At 42.1% G+C, this 19,920-nt stretch overlaps 1 protein-coding gene across 1 annotated transcript in view; it reads right to left on the minus strand.

The window, feature by feature from the left end:
- LOC117528025 (glutamate receptor ionotropic, NMDA 2B-like) overlaps nucleotides 1–19,920 on the minus strand; it is a 378,003-nt gene that overhangs the window by 320,005 nt on the left and 38,078 nt on the right. The gene's annotated exons all lie outside the window — the stretch shown is intronic.

The following is a 19,920-nucleotide window of genomic DNA, read 5'->3' on the forward strand; positions in this document are numbered from 1 at the left end:
GGGTCTCAGCATCAGTCATAGACAGGATGGGACGAATCTTTGCTATATTTTGCAGGTGGAAGAAAGCAGTCCTCGTAATATTTCTAATGTGGAGGTCAAAGGACAATGTAGGATCAAAAAATGCCCCAAGTTTCCTCACTTTGTCAGTGTGATGTATGACACACGAGCCTAGGCTGAGCGTTAACTGGTCAAATTGATGCCGATGTCTCACTGGACCAAGAACCATCATTTGTGTTATCAGAGTTTAAAAGTAGGAAGTTTCTCGACATTCAGCTTCTCACTGATGCAAGGCTATCTTCTAAAGATTTTATGTGAACGAGATTACCAGCAGTTATCGGCATGTATAACTGAGTATCATCAGTGAAAGGTAATCCCAAAATACCGCAATATGTGCCCTAGGGGTGCCATATAAAGGGAGAAAAGCAGGGGGCCTAAGACAGACCCCTGCTTTTCCCCAAATTTCATGTCACTAAGGTTAGAGGTAGTGTTACTGTACAAAACACAGTGAGAACAACTGGTCAAGTATGATGTCAGCCATGCAAGGATCTAACAGCACCAGAATCCACTGTAAGCAGAAGATCATTCACCACTTTGGTGAGAGGTGTCTCACAGACTGCAGTGGCTCAGAGAGATTATTCTCAGTAAGGTAGTCCACGAGCTGCCGTGACACCACTTTTTCCTGAATTTTAGAGCAAAATGACAGATTTGATATCAGCCGATAGTTTTTCAATACACTAGGGTCAAGATTAGGTTTCTTAAGTAATGGTTTAATCACTGCAGATTTGAAACATTTATGAACAGATCCAGAAGTTAAAGAAAGATTAATCATTTCCAGCACAGTCAGCCCAAGAGTGGGCCACAGGTCTTTAAACAGTTTTGTTAGTATAATATCAAATAAACAGGTTGTACTTTTTGTTGACGTTACGAGTTTCGTCAGCATGCCTCGTGAGATACTCTCAAATTCTGTAAATCTTGGTAATACCTCAGTAATGGCGCCCACCTCAATAGCAGTGTGTAGTGGCTGGGTTAAGGCATGCTGAGATATGTTTAACCTAATGTCTTCTATTTTCTTCTCAAAGTAATCCAGGAAATCTTGTGCTGTAAAAGGAGAGCGAACTACAGATGGTTGTCCATGAATAAGTGTTGCCACCATGTCGAACAAGAACTTTGAGTTATGCTTGTTTTTGTTGATCAAATCAGAGTAATAGGTCTGCTAAGAGTAAGATAGCATCATGCCACGCAAAGTGGAATACTTCTCATTTTGAATGACGCCATTTCCGTCATATATATATATATATATATATATATATATATATATATATATATATATATATATATATATATATATATATATATATATATATATATATATAAATACATGTTTTTCAATGACTTGCAACAAAAAAGCGGCACATACAGTATATGTTGGTGGGTCCTCGAATTGGTCAAGCAAAATCAAATTTGGCAAAGGTATTTGTATCTGAAATGCAGACAGATACTCTTGAATAAAGTTATTGTAAAACTTCAGTGATGCACAAGTATGGATGAAGGCAAATATCTAAGTGGGAGCACTAACTCCTGGGAGCATGTGGAAAGGATGATCTGAGTCCAGATCAGGTCAAAAGACCTCCAGGTACCGCTCTATGCCTGTCGCCATGACGACCCAAAGGGCTCCATTTGCAGAGTAGCAGTCAGAAGAGTGAATCGCTCCAGTACCTTCAATTAGTAACCCATTATCATTCATGAGTTTGTTTGTGCAATGCTGTAAGATTGAATTCCAGTTAGTCCTTCCTGCCTGCACTTCACTGTTTATGATGTAAAAGCAAACCAGGAGCCAGCACAACAACAGCAACAATCTGCTGTGTTCGAGTTCTGCTGTTGCTCTCTATTGTTCTAATTTGCGCTCTACTGAGGCCAGTTTTATCCCTGTATCTCCCTGGGATGGTGTCAGTGCTACTTACAAGACATGCAAAGGTCATAAATTAGTAATAGCACCCTTTGAAAAAAAACTTGCTGCTAAGCCTCAACCTGGTAGAACTTGTAAGAAGCGCTTTTAAGAAACACTGTTTTACATATAAATATATTCATAGACCTGGGTTCTATTTAATTCATTTGACAATATAGTGCCACAGTCAGTGTCTCTTGACAATGAAAAGCAGGGCAGCTCTCTCTCCTCCTGACTTGTATGTGCACTTCAACAGTGTAAATCATTCACCATTTTTATTGTTTATCTCAGTGCAAATCCATTCAGTGGTCCATGTGGGCTCTTCTCTGTACACTGGTACTATTGGTAAATAGATGAAAAACATGTTGTGACCCAATTAAAAGAGCAGCATTGTGTGATACAGCTCAATGGCTATGCACCACTGTCTTCTTTTGTTGATGTAATGGTCTTGATCCCAGTGATGCTGAAACCTCCACATTGTGTTATTATATTTATGCAACCGTTAAGCTCCTGCTAAGCTAGTGTCTTTGGGAGCTCGGCCTATGAGGTCAACAGACATCGGGGAAGAGGATATGGAGTCATGAGGTGTCTGAACAGAGGGGTTTGGCAATGTCAGTATCTTTGCAAGAGAATGAAGTTCCAAGTCTTCAGGATCCACTGCTTCCGTGTATGATCCAGCCAGCAGGTGCCTCAGTGTTGAGGACCTTAGCACAACTGGAAATGGCCAATGGAATGCCTGCATATCACCTGACTGCAGCAAATGAGCTACTTTTGGAGGTTTGGGATGGACCAGTGGTACATCAGTGCCTAGCTGATACCCAATCAGGACCCAGAAAGATTACATAGTGTGGTATTTTATGTAGAATGTGACACCTTGGATTGCTTCCAGACCTGACCTGTCCTATTAAGCTTCTCAACTATTTCACACTGCTGTCATGTGCAACTGTATGAAGCCCTCTTTTTGTACATTATCAATTTCTGATGGAAAATTGAGCACAATGGAAGGACAGAGTGGTAGGGAGGTGATGTGCACCTGCGGTGTCAAAATTTCACTCCCTGAGCAATTATTTGAACAACTGTATTGCTGAAGGATCCAGCTATCCATCCAGGAGAGTAGAACGCATGGGGTCTCCATGTAAGTTGCCCGACATCCAGAGTCCTAGGGGAGCATTATGTGCTCAAAAAATAAAACAAACTAAATGGGACAATGAGAACACTGACTCGTCAATTCTAGTCCATTCAAGTGGGACTCTACTCTTCACCTCTTGATGTCTTTTGAGCTGTGAGTCCTTGTGATCACTGGGCTGTACAGCTTTGTTCAGACTGCCAGTTAGGGGCTTTTTTTGTCATTGTACATACATACATACAACAAAATTTTTCCTCTGCATTTAACTCATCCTAATTACAGTCAGACACAGTCCAACCACTAGGAGCAGTGGCCAGCCACAGTCTGTCTCCTGGGGACTGTCACAATTTCGTCCGGATCTGGGCTTTGATTCGGGTTTTCCCTCTTTCTTTTTTTCCCCTTCACGTGCCCCAGCCCTGATTTACTAGTTATTTTTTTCATCATGTGGTTATTCTCTGTTCTAGTTTTACTGTTACTTTATTTTGTTACTTTTCATACTTGAGCTGTTGTCCAGTTCCGTTCTAGTTTTGTTCTGCCGGTTTGTATTTGCATTATTGATCTTTGTTTATCACTTGTTTATTTTGCTTTTCTCACTTGTGTTATCAGTTATGCTTTATATCAGGTTTTGCTTTCTGTTTTCATGTAGTCTGTTTTTCTTATAGCTTGTTTACCACCAAGTTTTCCTAGTTTAGTTTTGCTTAAGTATTTATGTTCCATTTTCAGTTCTCATGCATATATTATCTCTTGGTTTGTGTTTTGTTCTCCTGTTCATGCCCAGTTCTTGGTTATGTTATTCTGCCCTCAGTTTTTAGTTTACTTTTCTTCATAGTTCTCAGTTTCCCTCACGCCCCTCCAAGTATGTTCCCACTCCACCCAACAGCACCTGCTTTTATCTTTGTCTCACATTTTGAATCTGTCTGCTCTGTGGTTTCTTTCACTCACACTCTTGGCACCTGCTCACACATCTTTGTATCTTGCATCACTTCACTTTGGGGACTCTCTTCCTCCCTATCTTGCACTGTGTTGAATCTTTGTTCACTGGCCACACCCCTTTCTAGATTGTTCCTCACGTGCACCTTGTTAAATCCTGTTATATTTAAACACCTCCCAGTGACCACTTCCCAGCCAGTTTGTTGTCGCTTCATGCACACATCCAAGCCTTTGTTTTTGGTCCTGATTTCTTGCCTTGCCATGTTTTGCTCAGTCCTCCTCGACCACGCCTTTTTGCCTCATCCTTGAAAACTGTGTTTGCTCATGCCTTTGAACCCTGCCAGAATATGACTGTGTTTTTGCTTGACCCCTACTGTGCCTCTGCTCCGCTGACTGACCACCTGTGTACTAAACCAGAGCCTGGAATAAAGACCATGATTTCTCACACGCCTAAACCAAGTCTGGGAGTCTGCTTTGCGGGTCCAGCCACTCCTGGTGCCAGGCAGCCGCCTGTCCTGACAGGGACCAACTCCAGATGTAGAGAGACTCTGCCTTGATCAAGGACAGAGAAAGGGGCAGTTCATAAATAAGGATGCTTTTGATTGTGGGAGGAAATTGGAGTGCCCAGAGGAAATCCACACAGACAAGGGCAGAACATGCAAACTCTACATAGAAAGGGTGGAAAGCTATCCCACAACCTTCTTGCTGTGAGGCATCAGTGCTAACCACTAAGCCAGCATGCCACCAAATGATTGATTCAAACCTGATCTCATCTGACCTGATCAGATGATCAGAAGTGGAAAACTCCAGCTTCAGAAAGTAAAAGTCCAACCACATATTTGTTCCACCTTCCTAATAAACCAACTGATTATAATTAGTTCAGCTTTTCAGGCAGGTAGATGAGCTAATTATTGAGATCACCTGTTTTAGGTGCACAGGTAGAAACAATACATGGTGGGGCTTTTACTTTCTGAAGTCAGAGATTTTCACCTCTGCTGATAATTGACAATGAATGACGGTCCACATTCTATGTGGCAAGTGACCAGATCCAATCTGTGTGTCTGTGTGACAATCCTCATTTTATGTCTATCTACATTGGTTGCAATGACATCTCTGAGTCAGTATGTTGTTGCAATAGCAACAACATAGCTCCCAAAAAACATGTAAGCAGGGAGCAGGATATTTGAAAACAACTGAAGTGTCACATTAACTAACTTGCTCATTTTCTCATACCAGAGTGATACCACTGGCCCATTCACACAACATGCTTGAAGCATGAGTGAGTTAAAATGCATCTGCATATTATTAAGCGTGAAACACACTGCAAGTGCAACTTCAGACATGCATGACACACCCACACAGCAGCTGAAGGCAGCTGTTGTGGTGCTGCTCAATCTTTCCACATCATTTGTCTTTGATAATGACATTTACTTCTGTGGCCATATTGTGAACATGATTTACAGGTTTGGTTGGGCTTTTGTGTGCATAGGAGGTTCGCATAATTTTTTTTTTTCCCCCCCACTGGCTTGTATAGGTGAACAATGGCTGTCATCCACAGCACACCATGTAAGCACACCTCTTGTCGAAAGTTGTTTTCTTTTTGAAGTGAGCAATTTTCTTGGAGCGGTGTGAAAAACAGGGTCTGCAGTGACAGTGAGCAGCAGGGGTAGAGCACAGCTGTGCCTGTTCCACAGAACTTCAACTGGTCACACACATAACACAGATATAAAGAAGTCACAGACATAACAAAACACACCAGGAATCCAATCTGAGTCATCAGACCAAAATGGATTTTTAAGAATGCAATTTGTATCGCATTTCAAACCCCTTACGAATGAGGCTTGAACTGATTTAGTAAAACCAGATTTCATGCAACTTTTGACTGTTTCAACTTGCAACACAGACTCAGACTGAAATCGGATATGTTACATAGATCAAATTTTTACTGGCAGTCTGAACAAAGCCAATATGTATATAATTGCTTTGTCAGTGCCTGACCCTGGGGTGGGTCGGTCTCTTATTTCCCCCTTTCCACAGCTCAATTTTCTAGTTATTAGTTTCATTCTGAGTTCATCATTTATTTTCTGCTCAGTATAATGTAGTCTCTGGTTTTGTTTCCTCTGTATTTTGAATTTCTGTGTTGTTACTTTAGTCACATGGTTTATTCAGTTGTAGTCTCTGTCCAGTTATTGTTTTTTTTTCCATTGTATTATGGTTTTGTTTCTGATTTTATTTTCTGCTTCTTATTATAGTCTTCATTGTTTCATTCCTTTTTTGTGCTACACTTTATACAGTTGTCTTGGGTTTTGTTTTCTGTTATGCAATTATGCTGGTTATCTATAGGTTACTTTGTTATGGTTATTATCTTTAGACTTCAGCCATATGTTTAGTTTGTTACCTTAGTAGTCATTGATTTGTTCTCCGTTTGTATGTCTTTCACTTACACTCTTGCACCTGGCTGTTTCATCTTGACTCTGTTTTCCCCCATGTGTTCACTTACACTCTTGCACCTACCTGTTTCATCTTTGTTTGTCTGCCTTGATCACTCCCTCACTCTCTTGCATCTCTTCCTCCTCTTGAATTCACCCGGCCACACCTCCCTTCTAGAACTTTCTTCTGCATGTGCACCTTGTTAACCAAATTACCCCACCTGTGTATTTAAGGCCATCATTTTCTCCACTCCCCTGCCAGTTTATCGCGATCCATGTATCCACGTTCAAGACTCTTAATTTTGTCTTGTTTCTGCCTCAGTGTGTTTCGACCTTGCTTTGTTTACCGGCCCCAGTTTTTGCCTCAGCCTATGATACAGTATCTCACAGTGTTTTTGAACCCAGCCTGTCTCTCACCCACATTTTTGCCTAGCACTTGTCTGTACCTCTGCTTCGCTGCCTGCCTTCCTGTGTACCATACACCTACTGGTGAAAACGATAAAGGTTATTTTCTACTTATGACACCTTGTCCTCGAGTCTGCATTTTGTGTCCTCCCATATTCTTTGCCATGCATCTCAAGCCCTGACATGCTCAGCTGCAGCACTTATGTTTCTGCATGTTTGACAATTCCTTTTGTGTTTTTGGTTATTTTCATTCTTATATTTTTTGTTAGTATGGCCAAAGTAGATGGTCACCCCACTGATTCTGGCCTGCTTGAGGTTTCTTCCTGTAATTACAAAGAAGACCTGAGGTGATCTGGAACTGTATACATTAAACTGAAATGAATAGACTATTTTATTTAGGCTTACAGAAAATACAGGGGATTTCAGATGTGTCCTGGAATGTAGAAGTACAACCCAAATTCCAATGAAGCTGGGACGTTGTGTGAAATGTAAATAAAAACAGAATACAATGATTTGCAAATCCTCTTCAACCTATATTCAATTGAATACACCACAAAGACAAGATATTTAATGTTCAAACTGAAAAACTTTATAGTTTTTGTGCAAATATTAGCTCATTTTGAAATGGATGCCTGCAACACATTTAAAAAAAAGCTGGGACAGTGGTATGTTTACCACTGTGTTACATCACATTTCTTTCTAACACCACTCAATAAGCGTTTGGAAACTGAGGACATGAGTGTCATTACTGGGTATAAAAGGCGCATCTGCAAAAGTCTCAGCCGTTCACAAGCAAAGATGGCGCGAGGATCACCACTTTGTGAACAACTGCATGAAAAAATAGTCCAACAGTTTAAGAACAATGTTTCTCAACGTTCAATTGCAAGGAATTTAGGGATTCCATCATCTACAGTCCATAATATAATCAGAAGATTCAGAGAATCTGGAGAACTTTCTACACGTAAGCGGCAAGGCCGAAAACCAACAATGAATGCCCGTGACCTTCGATCCCTCAGGCAGCACTGCATTAAAAACCGACATCATTGTGTAAAGGATCTTACCACGTGGGCTCAGGAACACTTCAGAAAACCATTGTCAGTTAACACTGTTCGTCGCTACATCGACAAGTGCAAGTTAAAACTCTACCATGAAAAGCGAAAGTCATACATCAACAACATCTAGAAATGCAGCCGCCAAGATTGTTACCAGCACAAAGTTCAAAAGCCAGCAACTGTGATGGTATGGGGGTGTGTTAGTGCTCATGGCATAGGCAACTTACACATCTGTGATGGCACCATCAATGCTGAAAGGTGCCATCTAAGCAACGTCTTTTACAGGGACGTCCCTGCTTTTTTCAGCAAGACAATGCCAGGCCACATTCTGCACGTGTTACAATAGCATGGCTTCATAGTAAAGAGGTGCAGGTACGAGACTGTCCCTGTCTGCAGTCCAGACCTGTCGCCCATTGAAAATGTCCTGGCACATTATGAAGCGCAAAATACGGCAACGGAGACCCCGGACTGTTGACAACTGAAGTCATACATCAAGTAAGAATGGAAAGAATTCCACCTACAAAGCTTCAACAATTAGTGTCCTCAGTTCCCAAACGCTTACTGAGTGTTGTTAGAAGGAAAGGTGATGTAACACAGCAGCAAACATACCACTGTCCCAGCTTTTTTGAAATGTGCTGCAGGCATCCATTTCAAAATGAGCAAATATTTGCACAAAAACAATAAAGTTTATCAGTTTGAACATTAAATAGCTTGTCTTTGTGGTGTATTCAATTGAAAATAGGCTGAAGAGGATTTGCACATCATTGTATTCTGTTTTTATTTACATTTCACACAACGTCCCGACTTCATTGGAATTGGAGTTGTACCAACACATGCGAAATAAAGGCCTACTGAACCCAAAATGGAAGTGAACACAATTTTTTTTTTTTTTCTTTTTGGCCATTTATATCAATGACTTTGGACCAGTTCACAGATAGGAAGAAAAAAGATGGACACAGAGTGAGACAAAGAGAGCAAAAGTCAGAGAGGAAGAGAGGAAACGCGAGCCCTGTATATTTTATTCAGTGGCAGCCGAGCACAATTCATAATCAGGGCCACCTGATTCACAGTTTTAATTAAAAAGTAGCCTTGTAGCGCCAACAGTAACATCTTGATTTATGAAGAACTGACCACAGGCACCCATCTACCAGACAAAGAGTGAGTCCACTGTACATAGGGGCGGGGCACAGACAAAGCAGACGGGTGCCAACACTCGTGAAGACAAGTGTCTCATTTCTCACAGCGAGGTGGCTGGCACTGTAACGTACATAACTCAGCGAGTGCACTTGTGTGTCTGCACGTATGTGAACAGCAATATTTCATGAAGCACGTCCCGGCCCCGTTACACTGAAAATAAAAAGGTAACATGAGGGTTCATCTGTAAAAGCAGAAAAGGACATATAGGTGATCACCTTGTTATTGGCTGCAGAACAAAAAGGCTTTTGGCAAATAGCCAGAACAGCAAATTTTATGATGCTGATGAAATTTGCTTAGCCTGACAGTAATGTTAGCTTTATGTCAGCCCCTCGTTTAAATCACCAACCTAACATAATCAAGAGATTTAATTAAAAACTGTGACAGTGTGTGGGTAACAGAGACAGAGCATCACGAGGCTGATCGTACAAGTAGGAGGGGGAAAAAAGGAGCGACAGAAAACGGTAACGATGGCGACTGCAGGAGAGCGAGATAAGTGGAACGTCAGAGCTCATTCTTCATTGAAGTGAAAACAGAAAGTACAGTTTGTTCTGCTTGCCTTTCACCTGGGTTTATTTTCAGCATTCTAGGTCTTTCTCTTGGTCAATGTGGAGCACGTGCATGTCTGCATGTGTACATCTGTGCTGTGGTTTTTGCTTCCTTCCTTCCTTCCGCACTCTCATGTCCATTCTTACTGAATGAGTTTCTTTTTTCTTTTCGATGATATGACTCACACAATCATGATACAAGGTACACGATCGTGCAGTCGCACACAGACAAGCACACAGATGTTCTCTCACTCACAGGAACAAAGAAGGTGGCTGCACAACACAAACAAAAACTATGGAATAATCTATTTTAAGGACACGGGTGCTGTCCCACTTGTATTTTGGCAGTGAACAGCAGGGCAACTTTCAATTAATTTCAGCGGAATTCAGCACAGCCACATTCATTCCAGAAGGCACACTTTTCCAAGTAAATGGTAAATGGACTGCATTTATATAGCGGTTTTCCAACTGCATCAGGCACTCAAAGTGCTTTACAATAATGTAAAACCTGCTAAAACAAACCTGCTAACTTGAATTACAAACTCTTCCAGAACACATACATGTAGTTTGTTGTCACTTCTAAGACAGACTGGAGGGTATAGTGTATACCATTTATTATTATTTAATTATTCTTGTAGCACAGAGCTAAATAATCTAGCTAGCCTAGGTTGTTATTTAGCTCAAAGTTAGCTACAATGGCTTGCCAACTTAGCTTGGCTAATTAGTATGCAGCTAATTTAAAAATGGAGCTTGTTGAATTTGCTTTTACAAACTTAACAGAGGCCAGTCAGAAAGAACATACGTACCTCCAACAAGTCCTCTTTTCATGTGTCCTTACGTAAGCTGAAAGTAGAGGTGGAGCATGCCATTTAGCCAAATTCTCAAGGCTGGCAACTACGTCACCAGGCTAAGTGGCCAATCCAAAGGTGAGAATTCATGGCTTTCGTGACTGTCCGCTCAGTAACAACACTTTTTTTATTGTCTCGAACTTGCTTCTAACGGCCAGCGGACAGCTATCATTGCCTCAAACTGTGAGATTTATACACTAAGATGACCTGAAATGAACCAATGTACATTAAACTGATTTTACTGACGAGTCTGACCCCTTTGAAAAGTGACCAAATTACATGTATTTGCATGAGCTCGGCAATGTTTTCACCGAGAAAACCCATCCTGGAGGTAAAATGCCTGCATACCGACCTTGAGAATAACATGAAAGTCAAAGATATCATCCAAATTTATATAATATATTCCATTTAAATCATCCTTAAACCCCATCTGCCTCAAAATCACAGCAAGTCTTCCTTACCCAAGGTCTACCTTTCCAAGTTCCTTAACTAAATTCCATTCATGTCTTTTGAGTTGCTGTGCTGACAATCACAAGCAATAGAAGAACATGGCTTTAGGTAGCGACATTTCCATGCATGTCCAACAGTAGTACCGACTGTGTGGTGCTCTGACATCCTGAGTGGCTATGATAGCAGCTTTTGAAATGTATTTTTTCCAGCATCTCAAATGTTAAAGGATCAAGATTACCTCACAACACAAAGTCAAAATTAATCCGGTTTAGCAGGATGTACTTGTTAAGTCTGACTATGGGATATTTGAAAAACAAAATGCTTTGTATAGAGCATAATTTTACTTACCTGAGATGAAATTTGTAGAGCATACATATGGTCATCAGAAAGAGCCTGCCAAAATTTATTCCTGCCCTCATCTAACTCGGGGGCGAATATTGGTCATTTTGGGCAACTGGGTAGGCACGGAGGGACTCTGAAAATGCATACACCACGACAACTGGATGTTATTTTGCATTATTATCACTTACTGAGATACACAACAACGTGGAATCACATTAACAATATTAATGTCATTTCAAAACGCACGACCACCCAGCAAAACGCATACATAAAAAGTTGGCTCACTTTAACTTTTGTCATGTTGCTGGTACCGTGCTGCTCTCCAAATTCGCCAGCGCAATCCTCATTAAGCTGGCTGCTTTGGCTGCTGTTCATTGTCGGACTATCCATATAAATCATCCGGAATATCCATATTGGGACCAGCACACACTTCTCGCCTTTTCATTTATTGTCTGCGGACAGTTCTTGGGTTGCGCGTGCTATGACGTCATCACTTTATGCACAGCGGGTGGGTATTGGGATTACCCGCCAGCTACTGTGGGCAGGTATAGACAGGTAGCGTATGTAAATCTATGCTACCGGCCCAGCAACGCCTCAGTAAGTGATAATATGCCTGACATTCACCCAGATGTCAGGGTGCTGCCATACAAGGCTCTCACTACACACCGGGAGCAACTAGGGGATTAAGGACCTTGCCCAAGGGCCCTTAGTGATTTTCCAGTCAGGCTGGGATTTGAACTCAAAGAATTCAATTACAACCCAGACTAGCAAAAAAAGCAAAAAAACAGCGTAGCAGAACCCACAACAGATAGATGCTTTTCCACAGCAGGAACTTGCACAATAGTACGGACCTCAGTCAGAATGGTGTGCAGAGAACACCTGATCCTCAACACCTCCTAAGACCAAACATACTAATATATTTCAAGGAAATAAACCGAACACATCAACCAATCTTGATCAATGGGCAATACATGGAGAGGGGCCTCAGACTTCAGGTTCCTGGGCACCCACATTAAGGAGTACCTGGCCTGAACATCAATCCACCACTGCACTCCTAAGAAAGGCTCACAGAGACTGTTCTTCCTGAGATTTCTCAGGAAGAACAAACTGTCAGAGATGGTGTTGGGGCTTTCTATAAGTGCTCCATCAAGTCGATCCTGAGCTAGGAATTACGCTGTGGTTTGCCAGCTGCAACTGCTCCTGAGAGGAAAGCACTCCAGAGGGTCATCAACATCGCCAAAAAAACTCACTGGTTGCCCTCTCTCCTCTATTGAGGCCAACTATAGCACCCACTGCCTCAGGGAGGGCCCACGGCATTTTCAGAGACTCTCCTATCCTGTTCATGACATGTTTGAACTGTTACCCTCAGAGAGAGGCTTCAGAACCATCATGGTCCACACCAACAAACTGAAGAATACTTTTTACCCCAGAGATGTCATTGCACTGAACGCTAACAAACCTGATAATACTTGAACATTCAATACAAGGTGCAATATTCTGATGTGCAATAATCTTTTGTGTTAATTATATAGTTTTTAAACTTTTTATTTTTACCCGAGACCATCAAATATGGCCATCAGGCATTGCAAAGACTAAGTCCAGTCCTATTACTGCCAAGTCTTCAAATTCACAGGAACATTCTTGGGACACAGACCTTGGACAAATTCAAAGATACTTCCTTGACCTATTTAAAAGGGATTTAAGAAGTTAAAATGTCACATTCTGTTTCCTTGTTACATTTTTTTAAGGGGCAGGGGTGACAGAAAATCATAGTAGAGTGGCACCGTGACGTCAGTGGCTGGTCTATCCATCCATCTATCCATTTTCTTCGGCTTCATCCAAGGTTGGGTCGGGGCAGCAACTCAAGCAAAGCCGCCCAGACTTCCCAATCTGCACACACCTCCCCCAGCTCCTCCGGGGGAACCCCGAGGCATTCCCAAGCCAGCTGCGAGACATAGTCCCTCCAGCATGTCCTGGGTCTTCCCCGGGGCCTCCTCCCAATGGGATGTGCCTGGAACACCTCTACAGTGAGACATCCAGGGGGCATCCGAAAAAGATGCCCGAGCCACCTCAACTGGCTCCTTTCGACATGGAGGAGCAGCAGCTCGACTCTGAGCTACTCCCGAGTGACCGAGCTACTCACCCTATCTCTAAGGGAGCGCCCAGCCACCCTGCAGAGGAAACTCATCTCTGCCACTTGTACTCGCAATCTTGTTCTTTCGGTCATGAGCCAAATCTCATGACCATAGGTGAGGGTCGGAACGTAGATCGATCGGTAAATGGAGAGCTTTGCCCCCCTGCTCAGCTCTCTCTTCACCACGACGGTCCGATACAGCGACCGCATCACTGCAGATGCTGCACCGATCCGTCTGTCAATCTCACGCTCCATCCATCCCTCTCTCGTGAACAAGACCCCGAGATACTTAAACTCCTCCACTTGAGGCAGGACACTCCACCGACCTGAAGAGGGCAAAGCACCTTTTCCAGTCGAGAACCATGGCCTCGGATTGGAGGTGCTGATTTTCATCCCGGAAGCTACACACTCTGCTGCAAACCTCTCCAGTGGCACACTGAAGGTCCTGATTTGAGGAAGCCACAGAACCACATCATCCCAAATAGCATAGACGAGATTCCTGTGGTTCCCAAACCGGACCCCCTCAACACCCTGACTGCCCTAGAAAATTCTGTCCATAAAGCTAATGAACAGAACCAGTGACAAAGGGTAGCCCTTGCAGAGGGCCGACGTGCACTGGAAACAGGCTTGACTTACTACTGGCAATGCGAACCAAGCTCCTGCTGTGGTCGTACAGGGACTGGATAGCCCGTAACAAAGAACCCCGGTAACCCGACTCCCAGAGCACCCCCCACAGGGCGCCTTGAGGGACACGGTCGCACGCCTTCTCCAGATCCACAAAACACATGTGGACTGGTTGGGCGAACTCCCATGAACCCTCGAGCACCCGATGGAGGGTGTAGAGCTGGTCCATTGTGCCGCGACCAAGACGAAAACCACACTGCTCCTCCTGAATCTGAGGTTTGACTATCGGTCGAATTCTCCTCTCCAGTACTCTGGAATAGACCTTACCGGGGAGGCTGAGGAGTGTGATCCCCCTGTAGTTAGAATACACCCTCCGGTCCCCCTTCTTAAACAGAGGGGCCACCACCCCGGTCTGTCAATCCAGAGGCATTGTCCCGACCTCCATGCGATGTTGCAGACGTGTCAACCAAGACAGTTCTACAACATCCAGAGACTTAAGGTAACCCGAATGGATTTCATCCACCGCAGGAGCCTTGCCACCGAGGAGCTTTCTAACCACCTCGGTGACTTCGGCCTGGGTGATGGACGAGTCCGCCTCTGAGTCCCCAGTCTCTAATTCCTCTTCGGAAGATGTGACGATGGGATTGAGGAGATCCTCGAAGTATTCCTTCCACGGCCCAAGAACATCCCCGGTGGCTGGTCTAGCTAGCTGCAAACTCCTTTTAGTTTGTGTGTAAATATAACCTCTTTGTCATATATTATGTCAAAGCTAGTGAGGAATAAACCCTTCTAAAACTGAAAAGACTGTTTTTGTAACCTGATAACACCTCAGGAGTGAGTTTACAAGACATTTCATGGACATCAGCGTACACGCTAACTTCCGCTAACTCAAAGCTAACTTCTGCTCTTGTCAAAAAGCTCATGCACACCTACCTGCAGACGCCATTACAATGTAAATAAAATACTGTTTATGACTGACTGATTGACAGAGGGCCTTTATTGAACATGTACAAATTGTACGTAAGACAATAGGATCTTAATAACAACTGCACATTATAAAGAAGACAAAGCTCAAACGGCTGAGGGTATTTTAGCATTGCATTATATTTAACTTATACTGTGTCTGTCTGATATGTATTTGTTTTTATCTCTAGTGTCCCTTAAACAGGACTGAAATGAGAGGCTCTACCACAGGGGTGGCATCGAGGGCCGAGACACTGCAGGTTTTCCATGTAACCAATCACCTCAGCAGGTGGGTTGCTGATGAGCTTCTGCTCTGAACATAAACACCTGGTTGTCAATGAAATCACCTGCTGAGACACCTGATCATTAATGAAATCACCTGCTGAGGCGATTGGTTGCACGGAAAACCTGCAGTGTCTCAGCCCTTTGTAGCACATGATTGCCCACCCCTGCTACCTCAATTTTGTTGTACTTCTGTGCAATGACAATTAAAGATATTCTATTCTATTCTGTTTAAGAGCCAGTACTTAATCTGGAGAGTACTTTTCTCAGGTGGATACCTAAAGGTCTGTTTTTAGTCCCTACCTTAGAGATTGTACTTGTCAGCAGTCTGGAGACCACTGTGAAGGAATCTGTATCATCAAACTGAAATGAGTTTCCAAGCACAAGGACAGTAAAGCAGTAGCTACTAATTTACTACAGCCCGGTGGCAAGAGCTAAATTTAGCTTGTAACTGGAAACAGTACTTGGAAGATGGGTATTTTGTTCGACAGGCTCTAGTCCCTACTCAAGCAAACCTCCTTAGCTCACCAAGCTTGTAACACCACCCATTTCACTAGACTAGGAAGATAAAATTTGATTTACCAATCACAAGAGATTTTTTATTGGGGGGTTGGGGGGGCATACAAGTATACAAGGATCAGCATGAAATAATAATCAGGCAGATTCTGTTTCTCAAACGTAACTGTTCCAACATCATATTTCATCCTCAACTACACTGCAAATCTATGTGTTATGTAATACAAGTGTAATGTAATGCTTCAGTCTTCAACGTATCACCCTGAGTTAATATCAACCACTGCATCATTTTTCAAAGAACGACTCTTTAAAACCTTAAATTGTCTTTATTTGTAGTCTCTGTTAGAAAGCTGAACAACAGCTGAACATGAAAAAGTTCCCAGATGGCCCATGTACATGCAGATGACATCAACAGCAGTGTGTCATTAACACGATACACACGCGTATGTGTGAAAACACTCATATGGAAGTCCATGACAAACCTGATGACCAAACCTCACTTCAACATCTTCACAACTTTTTTACATCCTTTTTCTTGCCCCACAGATACACACATATATACCATCCATTATGTGTATGCACATGCACACACACACACACACACACACACACACTGCAGAACAGGGTTGGCATGATGTCTCACTGCACACGGAGAAAAAGATGAGAAATTATCTTATGTCACTGAAAATTTCTCTGCTCGATGACAGACATCAGACACTTGGACAGCAGTGCACAAGTGTTTTTCATGACATCATCTATACAACGACATTATTCTGGTGTCAAAATCAAAACACCCAAATGTCAAGTCAGACACATGGTTGTAGAAAACATTAATTCATCCATCTTCTGTACTGGCTCACTCCAAACAAGGATGTACAAAACATGATATGTATGATTATTAATAGAGCTTCCACAGGAGTTTGATAGACTATTACAATGATGTGCATGCATGCATGCGCCTGTGTCACACTATGATGGATAGAGCAAACTGATTAGTTTTGTATGTAAATATTTTGTCCAAGCAAAACTGCATAATCTATTGTCCTCCCATGGATTTGGGGCTCTAATGGACAGATGACGTCACATTTCCACTTGCAACACAGAGAGCTGCATTCAGCAGATCAATTTTCCTGGTTTCAAGACGTATACAGTGGTATGCAAAAGTTTAGGCACCCCTGATAATTGTCATGATTTTCTTTTATAAATCATTGGTTGTCTGGATCAGAAATGTCAGTTAAATATATCATATAGCAGACAAACACACTGATATTTGAGAAGTGAAATTAAAGGGGATAGAGAATCAGAATCATCTTTTTCATGTTTTTGGTGTTAGTTCAGAGTCTCCCAGCTGTGGGGAATACACACAAAGTGCCAACAAGTTTCAGAACCTCTGTTTCAAGTATTTCTCCTTTTTTGAATTGCCCCTAGAAAACAGGCCAAACCGTTTTTGAGAGAAAACGTACGTCACTTTTTCACCAATAGCCCCCCCACACACACACCCACACCCACCCCCTTTCACATACGCCCCTTCAAAATTAATTATTCATAAGGTTGTGCCCACCCATTCGTAACACACGAAGAGAAGCAATGGCGTTGCAGGGTCCTTCGTGTGTGCATTGCCATCACAGGTGTGCTTTCCCAGGCTGTTTTAGCGGACTACGATCTTCCCACGGAAAGTAATGTACGCGATCACTGGCTTTTATTCATTTTTAACCGCATCCCCAGTACATACAACCGCCGACTATTTCTTTGCTCTGCGCATTTCACGGAGGACTGTTTCACAAACCTTGCACGATTTCGAGCTGGCTTCAGTCGGCATTTAATACTCAGTAGAGGGTCAGTTCCGACTCTGCGACAAAATCAACCCCAGCAATCAGTACAGCCTGTAAGTATCACATTTTCTTTTGTTTTAAATTTGTGTTGCGCCATATTCCTGTTGTAAGAATTGCACGTTAGAATGGCACGTTAGCTCTGGTTTGTTCCTCTAAAGGGAATGAGCTAACCCCTTAGCAGCTAGGGATGTGTATCGAGAAAAAGCAATGAAAATAAATAAATAATGCTTTCTTTTCAGTGAGAGCAAGGGCAGCCAATCAAACAACGGCAACCGATCAGCACCACCTACTTGCATTTCATAATGAGGTTGCCAAATAAGCTCCGAAACGACGCCATTAAAGGCAAACAAGGCATTCTAAACCCAGCATAGTAACATAGCTGTTTCAGAGAGCCTTTTAGGAAGGTTCTGAGCCATTACAGACCCAACCAATTTTTGGGGGGCTACATATCACATCACAGAACAAGGATTAATGACCCATTCAACCTCTCTCTATCACCTTTAAGTTTCTAGTATTTACAGAAAGTGTGCAATAATTATTTAAACAAAATTAGGCAGGTGCATAAATTTTGGCACCCTTGTCATTTTATTGATTTGATATTTACACAGAAAGATGTTAGACAGAAAGATTTTTGAACTTTTAATTAAATAGGTACCCTAAATGCTTTTTTCCCTAAAGTGTTACACGTAAATATTGGCGTGCATGTCATCCAGCGCACACGCACAGTGTCTCTGCTCCACACGGAGAACTAAGTAATTTTAACTTTTCTTTTTCTATCTTTCGCCGCGTGTAGCCAGGATCGGATGGAGTCTATAGTAAATTAGCCACATCATTGTAAAAGCCGCAGTGTTCAAAGCTTGTGAAAAAAGTAGCTTATAGTCAGGAAATTACAGTATTCATGTAAACCTCTGCCTGGATTTTGTTTGTTGATGCTCTACTCTTTAAACTGTCAATAAAGCCGAGCCGTTGTGTAAACCTCAACTTTATGTGTTTACTCATCTGCAGTTATCCGGTGGGTAAGTTACCACACCTGTTCTGATTATTACAAACTGCTTGGCCAATTTAATGCATGTTGTATAAGTGAAATGTGAGCTAGAACATCTCGCCATGACATTTATATGAAGGTCAAGGGCAATCAAGGCCTTTCTGATTCCATTTCTTCACAATAACTCAGAAACTAAGCGCTAGAAGAATGACTCCAACTGCATATGAATCAGCAAACAGAACGCCATCTGCTGATTGATATGTTCTGATGACATCATGGGGTGTATTATTATTTCTTATGGAATGTCCTTTGCAGGGGACAAGGGGATCCAGGGCTAACTGAATAACTCTTTTCTAATAACTCTGTGAAACTCTTGTCCCCTGCAGAGGACAAAAATGCATTGCTGAGGATATGACTACTAAATTTGAAGAATAATATGCACAATCCTGATTAAAAGCAAGTTTATTCTTGCTGGGACAATCACAAGCACACTTCAATAACTGCAAACAAATGTAGCATGATAGTAAAGATAAAGCATAGAGGCATTTATAGATATGAGTGGAGATGATTAACCATTTAGTCAATTGACAGAAAAATAATTATCAAACATTTAGATAAGAGTTAGGCTTGCCACTAAATGGAAAGAGGCTATTGTCATGGCCATGTCTGTCTATCTGTCTGTCTGTCTCAGAGGATCGCCCTCTCGCAGCACATGTCCTACCTAGATCACAGGTCAAAGGTCAAAGTCAACTCAGAGGTAATCGCGTAAAATGCATTGTTGATCACACGTCATGAACTGGATGAGATACTGAAATGTCATTTTCTGCAAATCTTTCCTGTGGCTAACAAAAGTATCGTAACTCTGGCATCAATAATGTCATGTGATGACATCAAATTCAATATTCCAAGTAACAATCTGTAGGGAGTTTTGAGGTCAGAGCCCAGATGCTATACTCTAACCATGTGCTGCTGCACTAATAAAGATGGTCAAACATGAGTTATCTGACTGAAATTAGATTAAAACTATTCTAAGTGAGTCCTGTATAGGCCCGGAGGTCGATTAACTCATCCCCGGATCAGATCCCATAGTGTGACAAAAATTAAGATAATCAAGTATTAAAGTTTTATTCACCAAGAACAGACTGCTTTAAAGTTTAAAACTGGTTTAAAACTATGTAAACATAGTTTTAAAACCAGACATACAGTGGGGTAAAAAGGTATTTAGTCAGCCCCTGATTGTGCAAGTTCCCCTACTTAGAAAGATGACAGGGGTCTGTAATTTTCATCATTGGTACACTTCAACTATGAGAGACAA

Source organism: Thalassophryne amazonica, chromosome 16 (genome assembly GCF_902500255.1).
Source record: "Thalassophryne amazonica chromosome 16, fThaAma1.1, whole genome shotgun sequence".
Taxonomy (NCBI): Eukaryota; Metazoa; Chordata; class Actinopteri; order Batrachoidiformes; family Batrachoididae; genus Thalassophryne; species Thalassophryne amazonica.